This window comes from Rousettus aegyptiacus, unplaced genomic scaffold (assembly GCF_014176215.1).
Source record: "Rousettus aegyptiacus isolate mRouAeg1 unplaced genomic scaffold, mRouAeg1.p scaffold_m13_p_12, whole genome shotgun sequence".
NCBI lineage: Eukaryota > Metazoa > Chordata > Mammalia > Chiroptera > Pteropodidae > Rousettus > Rousettus aegyptiacus.
Window position 1 is genome coordinate 39,551,676 of NW_023416287.1, and position 15,195 is coordinate 39,566,870.

General features: G+C 34.1%; 1 pseudogene; it reads left to right on the forward strand.

Annotated features, from left to right (window-relative positions):
• Nucleotides 1-11,252: 11,252 nt before the first annotated feature.
• LOC107518661 lies at nt 11,253-12,045 on the forward strand (annotated as a pseudogene).
• Nucleotides 12,046-15,195: the final 3,150 nt, after the last annotated feature.

Here is a 15,195-nt window from a genome sequence, read left to right on the forward strand (position 1 = left end):
GATAGAAATCACCACTAATAAATATAACAAGTGCCAACTAAGGGAAGGGCAGTGGGGGGTGCCTATCCTCAGCTCAGGCAACAGTGAGTGCCTTGTCTGGGGAGCATTTAGAAAACCAACTAAAAGACAGTTGGTTTTTTACTATCAAATGCACTGGCAATTCCCAATATTAATAACATAATTGTCCTCAAAAAAAGTCTTCTCTTGATCTAAGACTTATTTGATGCATTTATTTGTTTTAAAAAATAAAATTTCTCTTTTAGAACAGTTGAGATTTACAGAAAGATTGGAAATATTTTACAGAGAGTTCCCATATACTCCCTCATCCAATTCTCCCCAAAGTTAACATCTGACATTTGTATGGTACGTTTGTTACAATTAATGAACAGTATCGAGACATGATTATTAGCTAAAGTCCATAGTTTGTCCTGGTTTCCTTATTTTTGTTTAACATCTTTTTCTGTCCCAGGAGAGTACATAATATTTATCTGTTGTGTCTCCTTAAGCTCAACTGTGATCATTTCCCAGATTTCCCTTTTTCGTACATTGATCACCTTAACAGTTTGAGGATTAAGCATTTTCTAAGATATCCCTTTATTGAAATGTATCTGATTTTTTTTCTCCTAATTAGACTTGGGCTTATGAGAAAACTACAGAACAGAATGCATTTTCATCACATCAAACTGAAGTTACATTTGCTATCAACCTGATTGATCAGTATTGATACTGACCTTTTTGTCAAAGATCGGTTGACTCTACTTATGTGGACCTATTTCTGGGGTCACTGTTCTGTTCCATTGATCTTTTTGTGTATTATCTAGGTGGAACCAGTCTTGACTACTGTAACTTTATATTAAGCCTTGAAGTTGAGTGGCATTAGTCCTCTGACTTTCTTCTTCTTTAATATCATATTAACCATTCTGGGCCTTCGCTTATCTGTATAAACTTTAAGTCAGTTTATTGATATCCACACAGTAACTTACTGGGATTTGGAAAGTTAGGAAAGACTGACATCTTAACAGTATTGAGTCTTCCTGTACATGAAAGTGGAATATCTTTCTACTTATTTAGAGCTTCTTTGATTTTTTTAATTCACAGTTTTGTAGTTATCCTCTACAAAATTTTAGATTCTTGTTCTGGATTCTAGATCCTTGTTCTGGGGCTCTTGTTCATATTCTGTTTGATTTATATTTAAGTACTTCATGGCTTTTGGTGCTGTTTCTAATTTAAAAATCCATTGATTCTTGCCAGCATATAGGAGAGCATTTGACTTTTTATATCAACCTGTATCCCACATCTTTGTTATAACCACTTATTAGTTTTAGGAGTTTCATTTGATTCATTGGAATTTTCTGCATAGATGATTATATTATCTGTTAACAAATATAGTTTTATTTCTTCCTTCTAAATCTGTACTTTTTACTTCCCTTTCTTATCTTATTACATTACTTAGGACTTGTAGTATGATGTTGAATTGGAGTAGTGAGAGGGTACATTTTTTCCTTTTATCTGATATTATAGAGAAATTGTCTAGTTTCTCATCATTAAATATGATGTTAGCTGTGGGGTTTTTGTAGATGCTCTTTGTCAAGTTGAGAAAATTTCCCTGTATTCCTAATTTTCTGAGGGGATTTTTTTAATGTTTGTTTTGTTTTATTATGAATTGGTATTGTATTTTGTCATGTGCTTTTTTCCCCATCTATTGATATGATTATATGATTTTAGCCTGTTTATGTGATGGATTACATTAAATGACTTTCTAATGTCGAACCAGTCTTGCATACCTGGGTTAAATCCCATTTGTTCATGGTGTATAATTCTTTTTATACATTGTTGGATTTAATTTTCTAATATTCTGTTGAGGATTGGTGTATCTGTGTTCATGAGAGATATTTGTGTATAGTTTTACTTTCCTGTAATGTCTTTGTCTGGTTTGGTATTAGGTTGATGTTGACCTCAGAAAATTTGTAGAAAATAGGACATTTTGAGTATTATAATATGGTGGTCTAGAAACCAAATTCTCCCCTATCCCCATTGTAGCTGCTTCTTATAGTTGTTGTTTATATGCTTAGTTGACTTTTCTGAATTAATTTTGTGGTTTGTATTCTTTGTCTTGTGTGACTGTGGAAGTCATGTTCAGTGGTAAACAAAGACTTCCTTAATGCCTGGGGAAAGAACTTCTCCATCTTTGCAAATGGGCTCTGCTTGTGTGTTTGGGCATGACTTTAACATTCAGCAAGCAGTTTATAAGTCTTCCTTAGCCTTTACTTCTGGCTCATACAAAGGCTGAAGGTCAGCCAAAGGTCTTCTTTAAGCAGGTACTCAGCCCTGGGCAGGCACACGGCCTTCTAGGTTCCCAGGAATATGTGACAACTTTTTAAAGCCTTTATTTTCCAAAGTATCTCATTCTTCAGACTTTCTTCTCAAACTTATTGGTTAGTCTGTTGTCTACTCCAATTGCTGTCCTAGCCCTACATAGCAGTGAATTTGACATTTGCCTTTAAATGTTTTTGACAGAATACTGAAAGCTGTGGTAGAACTCTTATTATTAAGAAAATAAAGGTGAGTTCTTTGATCCATTCCTTCAGGGAGCTAGCCACCAGACATGGCAAAAAAAAAAAAAAAAAAAAAGACAATTCTTTTAGAATAAGGTCTGTTCTTCTCCATCCAGTACTAGGTACCTGTACTGTGAATTCAGGCTACTGTCTCAGGGCTTTCACCCAGTGGAGAAGGGGACTAGGATAAATTAAAATGCCACAAAAGTCTTATACTGAGATTCAGCTGGTTTTTCTTGATTAAGCATTCCCTTGTTGCTATAAGGTTTTGATTAATTTGTAGCACTTCTAAACAATTGATTCTGGTGGTTTTTGCTAGTTAATTCATCACTTTTGTGGTCAGACAGATTTGGGAGTTCCTTGATGTGCCATTTTCTCTTTTACACACCTTTATTTTTAACCTACATATCTCTTTACGTTTAAGTGGATTTCTTGTAGTCAACATATATTTGGATCTTGTTTTTTAAAGTCCATTCTGATGATTTCTTTTAATTTGTGTATTTAGACCATTTGCATTTAAAGATGTTGGATTAATAACTACCATGTTTGTAATTGTTTTCTATTCTTTGCACTTTTTCTGTGGTTTTTATTTTCACTCACTCTTTGTTTTCTGTGGTTTTAATTTAGCATTTTATAAGATTCCGTTTTCTCTACTCTCTTAGCATAATAATTAATGGTTGCTTTAGAATTTGCAATATACATTAACAACTAATTTATGTCTACTTTCTAATAACAGTACATTTTTTTCATGAGTAGTATAGCTACCTTATACCAGAGTATCCCAATGCCTCCTTTCCACCCCTTATAAAATTACTCCTTTCACTTATCCATATGCTTTAATTACCCAACAGATGGTTACTAATGTTACTTTGAGCAAGCATTTGTTTATTAGATCAAGGAAGAATAAGGTAAATAAAAAGTTTTATTTTATCTTCATTTAATGCACTCCAATGCAATTCCTTTTTTATATAGATTAGTGTTTTTTAACATATCATTTTCCTCTCCTTAAAGAACTTCTTTTAACATTTTCTGCAGGACGAGTTTGATGGCAATAAATTCTCTAGATTTTGTTTGTCCTAAAAAGGGTTTATTTTTCTTTAACTTTTGAAAAATAATTTTGTTTGATATAAAATTCTACATCAGTGTGTTTTTTTCTTTCAACCCTTTAAATATTTTATTCTACTCTCTTTTGCTTCTTTGGTTTCTAATAAGAAGTCTACTGTAATTCTCCTTGCTTCTTTTTAGATAAGATATTCCCTTTCCTCTGGAATCTTTCAAGAACCTCTCTTGGTATTTACTTCTGAACAGTTTAAATATGATAAGCCTAGACATAGATTCTTTAACATTTATCCTGTTTATTGTTCTCTTAACTTCCTGGATCTGTGCTTTACTTCCTGTCATAAATTTTGGAATGTTTAAACCATATTATTTTAAATATATCTTCTATTCTGTTCCTTTTATATTCTCCTTCTGGTATTTCCATCACACATATGTTACACCTGTTGTAATTGTCTCACAGTTCTTGAATATTTTGTTGTTGTTGTTGTTGTTGCTCTTTTTTTTTCTCTTTTCATTTCAGTTTGAGATTTTTCTATTGGCCTACCTTTAAGATCACTGATTCTTTCGTTGGCTATGTCCTGCCTATTGATGACTTCATCAAAGGCATTCTTCGTTTTTATTGCAGTGTTTAGCATCTTCTTTTTTATTCTTTTTCAAGATTCCCTGCTTACATTATCTCTGTTAACATTATCCATCTTTTCTTGTATGATGTCTACTTTTCCCATTGAAGTCCTTCACATAGTAATCAGAGTTACTTTTGATTCTCTGTCTAATAATCTCAACATCTGTGTAATATTTGAGTCTGGTTCTGATGTCTCTTTGTCTCTTAATACTGTACTTTTTCCTTTTAGCGTGTTTTGTAATTTTTTGTTAAAAGCTGGACACGATGTATTGGGTAATAATAGCCAAGGTCAGTTGATCTGTAGTGTGAGGTTTGATGTTAATACGACTAGGAGTTGGACTATGTTTAATGTTTGCTGTAACTGTAGGGGCCTGAGGCTTCAAATTCCTCTAGTATCCTTGTTTTAACTCCCCCACTGTCTTCAGATTTCCCTCAGAACTCCTTCCTTAAAAGATTCTGAGCCTTGTAGGTTTTTCAGCTGCAATCTATTAACATTATATTGAAGTTCTGTTGATGCGATGATGGTAAGGAGTGAGAAAGAATGCATTCTATAATCTGATTAAATCTTAGTCTTTCAATGGATCTGTGTCCCTGGGTTGTGACCTTCACAAATGTTTCTAAAAGTTTCGTTCTCTCCTCAGCATAGGTGACACAGGGAACCTAGAAAAGTCTAGAATCAGATCATTGTCCTTTAGTTTATGTTAAATAAGGTTATGACAAGGTCCTTTCCACCGGAGAGTTGGCCTCTGTTATGGAGGATATACTAGGTATATTTCTAAGTGATTATTTTTGCCCTCCTCCTTCACCAGAAGAATTTGGTGAATTTCCTGGAGGTAAGACCCACAAAAGTGTAGGAATTTCCCCAAGACTATGCCCCATCCCCAGTAACTTCCCATTCTCGTCCTAGTTCACACTTAATCCCCAGAGAGTCATCAAAATACCATTTAAGTATTCATACTTGTCCATGGTTCCAGTGTTCTCTGCTGTAAAGAATCTGATCTATGCTGTATTTCTCTGTGTATAAGTTTTCTAGGGCTGTCATAACAAAGTGCCACAAACTGAGTACCTTAAAATTTTATTCTCTCACTTATGGAGGACAGAAGTCCTAAATCAAGGTGCCAGCGGGGGCATACACCCTCAGAAACATGTAGGGAAGAATGATTTTTTGTCTCTTCACAGCTTCTGGTGGTGGCTGTCAATTCTTGATGTTTCTGGGCTTGTAGCTACAGCACTTTGATCTCTGCCTCCACAGCCATGTGGCATTTTCTTCCTGTGTGTCTGTGTCTCTGAATTTCTGCTTTTTAAAAAAGGACTTCAGTTATACTGGATTAAGGGCCCACCCCACTTCCATATGACCTCTTTTTAACTTAACTAATTTTATCTTTAACAACTTCATTTCCAAATAAAGTCACATTCAGAGGTACTGGGGGCTAGGAATTTAGCATATCTTTTGGGGGACACAATTAAATCCACAACAGCCTGTGTTTACCTGTCCTTCCAACATTTGAAGTGGTGGTTTACCCTCCAACATCAATTCCCTGAGGGCTCAACAATAACTCAATGATTTTTAGTTTGTTCCGTTTTTGTTTGTTTCTTTGTAATGGTGAAAGGAGTGATGACTTCTAGGCCTCTTACATATTGTTTAAACTAGAAGTCAGTTACTGATTTTTAAAACAATTTGCTTCAAAATATTACATTTTTATCACGTAGTCTATAATAAACATTGAATTCTACATGGATGTTAATTTGGAAATTTTCCTGTTGTATAGTGAATACCCACAACACTCAAAATCAGCTATACACATTGGTTTTGGCACAAATTCTTTTCACAAGTAAGTTTGTAATAGTTTGGAATTGTTCCAACTTCATTAGCATGTAGTTCTTATCTCCAATTTCTATGGCACTTTATATTCTTGCAGTTAAACAGTGCAATCCAAATAAACCATAGAAGCATGGTGATTATAAACTCAAGTTACTTCAACTGTCATTTAACATGACCAATTAGAATTGTTATTTGTGCTTAAAATTTAAAATAATGAAACAGAGTGCAAACTTCAAGATACAGTAATTTGCTAGGTAAATCTATTTTCAGTTTATACATGGAACATTTTCCTAGATTTGAAAAAATATTTTTTAAACTGAGATTTCATCTTTTAAATTGCTTTTTACATTAAAGAAAAATCACAAAAATAATGATTATTGCCTAAAATAATTTTCTCATTGAGTATGAGGGAAAAGAAGATCTCTTTAGAGTGATTTTATTATTACACCAGTGATTTGGATCTTGCCTGACTTTTGAGAATGAGATTGTGAGTGAAAGCAGTTAAGGAAAGAGAAAGGAAGTGGAAAGGGAAGGCATCAGGTAATAAATAATAGAGGGAAACAGATTACTGTTACCTAAAGAACAGTCTGCATTCACAGATTAGAATGGTTTATCAAATTACAGATTAAACTGATGGCATGTCCTGGAAAGATTCTTGAACTCCAAGAATTAAAAAAATATATTAATAAGCTTTCAAGAGGTTAGAATGCATTTTTTACCAAAGAAAAGAAATAAAAATCTCTCCTGACTTCTCATTTGCAACATTGGAAGCTAGAAGATGGGTTACTAAGAAAAAGAAATATACACAAGAATTCAGAAAGAATATCAGAATATTATGTATCTGAAGTAATACTTAAGAATAGTCTCCTGCATGCAATGAATTAACCAAAACAGAGATCTCAAGGCAACACCATTTACAATAGTCAAATGGTAGAAATAGCCCAAATGCCCAACAATGAATGAATGAATTGTGTTATATTCACACGATGGATTCTTAGCCATAAAAAGAAATGAAGTACTGATATATATTATAATGGGATGAACTTTGAATACATTATGCTGAGTGAAAAAAGCCAGATAGGAGAAGATTTTTCTAACTGTGATATCAACTTAGAACACAAAAATTAAAATATTAATAGATTTCACTATATTTAAGAGTTAAATAATCCCAGGAATACAAGGGTGATTCAACATAAGAAAATTAATCAATGTAACACACCACATTCATCAAATGAAGGGATATAACCACATGGTCATCTCAATAGATGCAGGAAAAGAATTTAACAAAATTCAGCACTCTTTCATGATAAAAAGCACTCAGAAAACTAGAACTATAAAGAAACTTCCTCAATATGAAACTATAGCCAACATCATACTTGATGGTGAAAGACTGAAAGCTTTCCCACTAAGACAAAAAAAAAAAAAAAACACTTTCTCCCTAAGAACAAGACAAAGATGCATGCTTTCACCATTGCACTAGGAGTTCTAGCCAGAATGATAAAGCATGAAAAAGAAATAAAAGTTATCCAAATTGAAAAAGAGTGAAAATACTTCAATTCACGATGACGTGATCATATGTATGGACAATCTCAAAGAATTCACACACACACGCACACACACTACATGAGCTAATAAACAAATTGAGCAAAGTTGGAGGATATTCAAGATGCTTAAATAAAAATAAATTGTGAGATACAGAAAAAATGGCATAGATGATAGAGGCTCTGTTCATCCCTCTGGTGACCAAATCAAAGTTGTGACAGAAACAAGGAGCAAACAGCAAAGAAAATTGCCTGGGATGTGGATGAACAAGCCATACAACTAGGGAGAAATCTAAGAAATCACCCTGCAACAGCAGAAGGTAGGAAGGGCTGAAGACACGAGGCTGCCTGGTCCAGAGCGGCTGAGGGAAACAGAAGCATCCACTAAGAATATAACTAAATTATACATATATTTTTTTAAATGACAAAGAATAAATATGATACATTAGAAAATATTCATCTAATTCAAAAGAAGGCAGTAATGGATGTTAGAAGAACAGAAAAAACCATAAGACATAAACAATGAATGGCAAAATGGCAGATATAAATCCTAATCAGTAATTACATCAAATAAAAATAGATAGGTTGAGAGACAGGAAAAAATGGTGTAGATAGAAGCTCTGTTCATACCTCTTGTGACCACATCAGAGTGGTGACAGAAAAACAGAGCAAACAGCAAGAAAAGTCACCAGGGATCTATACAAACAGAAGCACTACAACTAGGGAGAGAAATAGTTAATCATCCTGCAATGGTAAAAGGTAGGAGGGGGCGGAAACATGAGTCTGCCGGTCCCAAGTGGCTGAGTTGGACAAAGACTGCAGTGGCAGCAGCCAGCAGCTGCAGATACCTCTTAAAAAGGCTATGTCTATGAGTGGTCTTTCACTATGATGGACCTGCTCGGTCTGAGCACCAGGCTGGGTTGGCTGCACAGGTGGCAACAGGGACTTACAGGGGTACACTGAATTGTTGGAGTAAGGGCCAGAAGGGAGACTCTTTCCTAGGTACAAGTGCCTACGGTATCCATTGTTCCTCTGTTGAGCCCTCTCACTCCTAGTGTATGGACTCATCGCCACCATAGTGAGGCATCATCAAACTGGATAACAGAGGTACTCTGCCCAGAAGATTTCCTGAAACTCTGCCTCCCCCAACTCATTGCTCCACTTAAGTCACATCCAGTTGTGTCCTTGCTTAGTCAGGTGCCTCTTGCTGAGAAGCTCTAAGAATTGCATTGGTGGCAGCTGACCTTGGTGTCTGGTGTGGCCTTTTGAGGCAACTATAAGCACAACATTTGTGGATTGCTTGCTGAATCTTAAAAGGTGGCCCTGAAAGGGCATAGGCTGGGGCTAAATTTGGCCTGCAACTGAACCCTTCTCAGAACTGTGTCACTGGACACCTATCACACAAAAGCCACTCTAATAAGACTGAGAGACTTAAGAGTTATGCTTAGTACATAGAAACAGACAGAGAAAGGCAGCCAAAACAGGATGTCAAGGAAGCAGAAATCATATGAGAGAACAGAACAGAGATCCAGAAATAATGGAGTCAAGCAATCTAATAGATGCAGAGTTCAAAACACTGGTTCTAAAGATGCTCAATGAATTTATGGGAAGTGTAGATGAATTCACTGAGAACTTCAACAAAGAGATAAAAAAATAACAAAAATGGAAAAAGAAATTATAAAAGGGAACCAGTCAGAAATGAAGAACACATATGAGATGAGAAGTATGTTAAAAAGAATAAACAAAGTAAATAAAGAAAAGGATCAAATGACTTATATAGAGGATGGAAAAGCCAAGGACACACAGAATGGCAAGAAAAAAGAAGCTAAGACTATAATAATAATTTAGGGAGCCTATGGGACGCTATTAAAGGTAAAAATATTCGAGTCATAGGGGTACCTGAAGGAAAACAAGAGGTCAAAGAACTATTTGAAGAAATAATAATGAAAAACTTCCCTTATGTGGTGAAGGAAATAGACATAAAACCCCAGGAAGCTCAGAGAGTCTCAGACACCAAGAACCCAAAGAGGCTTACACCAAGATACATCATAATTAAAATGCCAAAGTTTAAATACAAAGAATTTTAAAAGCAGCAAGAGAAAAGGAATTAGTTACCTGCAAAGGAGAACCCACAAGACTAGCAGCTGATTTCTAAAAACAAAACAAAACAAACAAAAAAAACTATGCAGGACAGAAGGGCTTGGCACAAAATATTCAACGTGTTGAAAAAACAGGATCTACAATCAAGAATACTTTAGCCAGCAAAGCTATTATTTAGAGTCAGAGGACATATAAAGAGCTTCCCAGACAAAAATAAGCTAAAGGAATTTATTATCACCAAACCAAGATTACAGGAACTGTTGAAGGGACTTCTTTAAGAAGAAAAACCACATATCAAAAACAGGAATAAAGAATGGTAATAATTACATTCCTATCAACAAGTGCCTTAACTGGAAAAGAATTAAGTGCTTCAACCAAAAGATAGAGTGGCTGAATGATAGTAGAACAGACCCTTATAAATGCTGCCTACAAGAGACTCACTTCAGGTTAAAAGGCACACAGAGACTAAAATAAAGAGGATGGAAAAAGATACTGCCTTCATGAAACTAGAGGATATATTGCACTGAATGCAATAGGTTGGGTAGAGGAAGACAAATATTGCATGATTTCTCATACACGTGGAATCTAAAGAACAAAATCAACAACAACAACAACAACAAAAGCAGAAATAAACTCACAGATACAGAGAATATTTAGAGGGATACTAGATGGAAGGGCATGGGGGACAAAAAAAAAGGCTAAGGAATTAAGAGGTACAAATGGATAGTTGCGGAATAGACATGGAGCTGTAGAGTGTGGCATGGGAAAGATCGTTAATAATGTTGTAAAAAATATGTAAGGGGGAAGAGGGGGACTAGACTTGGTGGGGTGATCACTTTTGAGTTATGCGGATCTCTGATCAATATGCTATACAACTGAAACTGGTATACTATTGAAATTGGTATATTATTCAACTATAATTGAAAAAAACTCATTGAATTGTACAATGTAAATATAAGGAACTAATTGTCTATTATATTTCAATAAAGATGAATGGCAAGACCACATTAGGCCACATAACAAGTCTTAATAAATTTAAGGAGACTGAAAGCATATCAAGTTTCTTCTCCGAACCAATAGTATGAAACTAGAAATCAATTACAAAAAAAAATAAAATAAAAATTACACAACTACATGGTGGTTAAACAACATGCTAATAAACAATAAATGGGTTAACTGTAAGATCAAGGAAGAAATCAAAAGATACCTTGAAACAAATGATAATAAAACAAAATGAACCAAAATCTGTGGGACACAAAGAAAGCATTCCTAAGAGAAAAACTCATAGTGATACAGGCCTACCTCAAGAAACAAAAAATATTCCAAATAAACAATCTAACTTTACACTTAAAGAAATTAGAAAAAGAATAGCAAACAAAGCCAAAAGGGAGTAGAAGAAAGGAAATAATAAAGATCAGAGAGGAAATAAACAAAATAGAGTCTAAGAAAACAATACAAAAGATCAAGGAAACCAAAAGCTGGTTCTTTTAAAAGATAAACAAAATCGAAAAACTTTAACCAGACTCATAAAGAAAAAAAGAGTGCTGCCCAAGATGGTTGACTTCAAGGATTGAGTGTTGCATAAGGAAAAGGTACACAGAGCTGCTAAATTCATCACTCATGCAACCCCCCACCCCGCCAGGAGAATTTAATAAAGTGTTCAATGATGTTTGGCTACTACTTAATAATGACAATTTCTTCAGGGAAGGGCCAGCACATGTATTTGCCCAGTCCATGCCAATGGATCAGTTCATGTCCATGAAGATAGAAAGATATGAAGATCAGATTTTAATAACAGAACACAGTGACATGGGTAAATAGCAGATTTTTAGATCCAAAAAAAACAAAATTTCCTTTAGTTTTCATCACTTATGGAAAGAAGCAAGTGACGTCCAGCCAAAAAAAATAGATGGAGGTCTGACATCTTGGAGAGAATTCTGTGACAGTGCTTTAAGAGCCAATGTGAAAGATCATTAATCCCAAAGCCTCTGTACTGTTTATGCTAAAACTATGGATGAACAAAAGATCATTGCTGCATGTACTGAAAGACACCCATTTCAGCCTAAAAACCTCTGGAATGGTCATTGGAGACCAGAATAGAGGTTCACCAACACACCACCTACAACCCAGGTAGTTGGAGTATTTAAGATTCGGGTTCACTATTATGAAGATGGCAATGTTCATTTGGTTAGTCATAAAGACGTACAGGATTCTGTAACTGTTTTGAATGAATTTCAAACTTCCAAGGAGATTTTTGAAATTGTAGTGCATGTAGAAAATAAGTATCAGATAGCAATTAGTGAAAACTATCAAACAATGTCAGACACCACATTTAAGACCTTGTGATAAATATGATAAATAAGTGATTTACAAACAAGAGTGATACTTTGCTAGGACTTTTAAAGTTAACAGGTTTTCTAGCTTCACGGAATACTGTTGAATCTATAGTATTGTCTTAATACTTTTTTTTTTTCTGTCTTATAATTTTCCATTTTCACTATATCTACTTGTAATTTTTTCTTTTAATTTTGCCACATTTAATAAAGAAGAGAAGATTTATCCTGGGGTCATTTTACTGTTTAGAAAATTTTCCTAGCTATGAAGCCCTGTTACTAATATAGACAGGTAATATGTTCAGTGTTTTTCTACATCTGTCCTTCAAAACACCTGATACTTCTGTGGTTTATACTGATCCACCAACAGCTAAACACTATGCTACCATCTGTAGCTGAATGAAAGACACATTCATCCTTCTCCCTCTGACTGCTTCGATCATTTGTAGCTTTATATAACTGCACTTTCCAAATTTTTAGATTGGGACTTTCAGGTCCTTTTGGGGAGCAAAGGAAGTTCTCTGGAAATTCCATTATAGTCACTTTCTCTGGTGAAGTTGTTTTTAAGTCCAAAGACTTGAACCATAGTTCCTGCACATGAACATAGTTTTTTTCTTCCTTCATTGTCTTCTCCCAATCTAGTACTATTATAATTATTATAGACATCTTCGTTTTTAGCAGTTTTACTCATTTATTATTATTTTTTTAATATTTGAGAACTGCTGACATATGAGAAATGCAGCAGAGTATTAAACTGGAAAAATACAGATGTTGAAGAAATAATAGATATCTGTGCTTTACTACATTGTGGAAGGATTATACTATAAGCAAATGAATCAAACAACTATGTAAATCACAAATAAAACCTAAAAATGAACCAAAGTAAAAAGGATAATATCCAGGTAGTATCTTTCTATTGTTACCTGTTATTTAAGGAAATACTAGTGATTTGTTCTAAATAGGATGTAAAACTTGTTCCAATTTACTTTTCCTCAGTCCTGCCTGGCAAAACTCAAATACAACTGTGATATAACAACCCTTCTCAGGTATATTGACAGGTATGTGTGTGATCTCAGAATATACAGGTAACATAGATATTTGACAACTGAAATGGTGGATTCATTTACATTGTTTACGCTTCTTTGACCAGGACTTAAGGGAAGGACAGTTTTACAAAAAACCAAGTAATATCTTTCTACCTATCTCCATATACAGTTCAAAAAAAGATTATTTTTGCTTTAGCTTTGTCTTCTTCTCAGTAATACAGTCAAGAAAGAGTTTATTTCCAAATGGCCCATTAAGCTGTGTAAGAACTTTTGTTTATTTCAAATAAAATATATTTGTATTATTTGTCATTTCTACTATCCATCCACGCCACACTATTCTTTGTATCAGGAAGTCCAATAGAAATATACCTGTTTTATGCTTTAAAAAAAGAAAGAAAAGAAAAAGAGAGAGGACCCTAATAAATAAAATTAGAAAAGAAAGAGAAATGACAACTGATTCCACAGAAATAAAAAGGATTATAAGAAAATACTATGAGCAATTGTATGCCAACAAATTGGACGATCTGGAAGAAATGGATAAATTACTAGAAACATATTATCTTCCAAGACTGAGTCAAAAAGAAACAGAAAATCTGAACTGACCAATTACTACTGATGACATATAATCAGGAATCGAAAAACTCCCAACAAATAAAAGTCTTGGGTGACTTCAAAAGTGAATTTTACCAAACATTCAAAAAAGAATTAACACTTACCTTTTCAAACTACTCCAAAAAATTCAAGAGGATGGAAATCTCTCAAGCTGACAAAGGAGCCAAGAATATACATTGGAGTAAAGATAGTCTACTAAATAAATAGTGTTGAAAAAAACTGATGAAATTGGACTAGCGTCTTACACCATATACAACAGTAAATTCAAAATGGATTAAAGACTTAAACGTAAGACCCCAAACCATAAAACTTCTAAAAGAAAACACAGGCAATAAACTCTCTAACACTGCTCTTAGTAATATTTTTTCTAATATATTTTCTCAGGCAAGGGAACAAAAGAAAAATAAGCAAATAGGACTACACCAAACTAAAAAGGTTTTGTACAACAAAACAAACTATCAACAAAATGAAAAGACAACCTACTGAATGGGAGAAGATATTTGCCTATGACACATTCAATAAGGGGTTAATATCCAAAATTTATAAAGAACTCATACAACTCGATACCAAAAAAACAAACAATCCAATTAAAAAATAAGCAGAGGACCTGAATAGACATTTTCCCAAAGAGAACATACAGATGGACAATAGACATATGAAAAGATGTCCGATGCCACTAATTATGAGAGAAATGCAGCAGAATGGCTATCATCCATAAATTGAAAACAACAAGTGTTGATGAGGATGTGGAGAAAAGAGAAGGGAACCCTCGTGCACTGTTGGTGGGATTGAAAATTGGCACAGCCACTATGGGAAACAGTATAGAGTTTCCTCAAAAAAGTAAAAATAGAACTAACTTATGACCCAGCAATTGCATTTCCAGATATTTATCCAAAGAATACCAAAATACTAATTCAATAAAATATATGCACCCCTATGTGTATTGCAGTTTTTTACTATAGCCAAGATCTGGAAGCAACCTAAGTGCCGATCAATAGAAGAATAGATAAAAATGATATGATACATATATAAAATGGAATATTCCTCAGCCATTAAAAAAAATGAAATCTTAACATTTGCAATGACATAGATGAACCTGGAAGATATTGTGCTAAGCAAAATAAGTCAGAGAGAAAAAGACAAATACCATATGATCTCATTTATATGTGAAATCTAAAGAACAAAATAAACAGGTAAACAAAATGAAAACAAACTATCGATAAGAATAGCACAATGGAATTGCCAGATGGAATGGGAGTTGTGGGGCTGGGCGGAAAAGGCAAAGGGAGTAAGAGGTACAAATTGGCACATACAAAATAAGTACAGCATATGGAACATAGTCAATAACATTATAATAAGGCAGGTACTAGACTAATCAGGGGGATCACTTTGTAAATTATATAAATGTCTAACCATTATGCTATATACCTGAAACTAATATAAAATAATATTGAATATCAACTATAACTTAAAAATAAAAAACTTTTAAAGTAAGCATAGAATAT